Genomic DNA, 1,725 nt, shown 5'->3' on the forward strand with positions numbered 1-1,725 from the left:
TGTACAGAACCACTGAAATATATTTGGTAATTCTCTCTAGCTTTTGCCATTTCTCTATTAGCTGGAAAACTAAAAAAGATGCAATACCTTCAATGTTTTAGCGATTAATTTGCTTGAGTGTTCACTTCTCCTCTCATGCTTCAACATATGAAATAAACTGGCTAATGTATTACTTGCCTTTGTTTACAAGTTCTCTAAGGTTATTGTAAGTTTTCTGGGGATGAGGCCAACTTTTTATCGAGGATAGCCTTACCATATTTTGATAACTTCCAAACACTTAAATGTAACCCAGATGTTAGCTCAAGCCTCCCAAGGCACATCCTTGCAACATTTCTGGTGAAATTTCACGCTGGCTGGATCCACCTCCCACACAACCCCTGTTCTGGCTTGAGGCATGTACCTTTGTAGGGACCTGCCCCTAATATTTACAAAGCCCAGGGCAGGGCAGAAATAAGAAGGGAAGCTCACCTAACAGTTGTCTAAATATTTAACAAGCTATTAAATAAAATTTGTACTGTCCTCTGGGGCTTCCCTGGTGGCACAGTGGTTGAGAATCCACCTGCCGATGCAGGGGACACGGGTTCGAGCCCTGGTCTGGAAGATCCCACATGCCACAGAGCAGCTAAGCCCATGCGCCACAACTACTGAGCCTGCGCTCTAGAGCCCGTGAGCCACAACTACTGAAGCCTGCGTGCCTAGAGCCCGTGCTCCACAACAAGAGAAGCCACCGCAATGAGAAGCCCGCGCACCACAACAAAGAGTAGCCCCCGCTCACTGCAACTAGAGAAACCCAGCGCGCAGCAACGAAGACCCAACACAGCCAAAAATAAATAAATAAATTTATTAAAAATAAAATTTTGTACTGTCCTCCTACTTTGATAAATATGCCTTCAACAATGTAGAAGTCCAGGTTGAAATTTAGAATTCTTGGACTTCTGGTCCACCCCTGGAAATTGGCAGTGTGGGAACTGGACCCTGCCAACCAACACCCCCCTCCACTCCCATTCCACCCTCCTGTTTTCTTCCATGCCCCCCCCCTCCACCATCTCACACCATGAGAGGTCTCATGTGCAGCTGTGGACATCCCAGCATGTCTAAGTTCTGTCCACTTGCCCTCAAATAGCCACTCCTTGGGGCAAACCTTAGTCCTAGTGGCATGCACACCAGCAACATGGGCTGTCATTAGGAGGATGGATCCAGGGATAAAGCTAGTGCAGGTCCTGTACATGGGCTGGGGTCCTTTGGGCAGGGTATCAGAGAATGGTCTGGGAAGGGCATGGCGTGGTCCTCAGACCAGAAGCATCAATATTACCCAGAAGCTTGTTGGAACTGTAGAATCTCAGCCCTCCCTGAACACCTAACAAGCCCCGCTGGGGACTCCATTCCCACTGCAGTGTGACAAGCACTGCTTTAGACTGGGGCTTGGAGTCTGGGGCCGGGTCCGTCTGGCCCAAGTTTAGGGGGAATACTGCCTTTTGCTGTTACTTTTCTGCCTCAATAATGACCTCGACATGTGACTCAATCATGTTTTTCTTGATTCCTATTATCCTCCACGAGAAAAAAAAAAGTCATTTGTAGAATCAGACGTATAAAGAAGTTTTGGAGAAAGGGGCAAGGAGGATTATGCTGCAGTTCTATCCAGCCCATAACAAAACGGAACCAGATTCTCTTGTTCTTCAAAATTCCCTTGGGGATTTCTAGGACTCTTCCCTTCTGACCCCCACA

This window comes from Physeter macrocephalus, chromosome 16 (assembly GCF_002837175.3).
Source record: "Physeter macrocephalus isolate SW-GA chromosome 16, ASM283717v5, whole genome shotgun sequence".
In the NCBI taxonomy this organism is placed as follows: Eukaryota; Metazoa; Chordata; class Mammalia; order Artiodactyla; family Physeteridae; genus Physeter; species Physeter macrocephalus.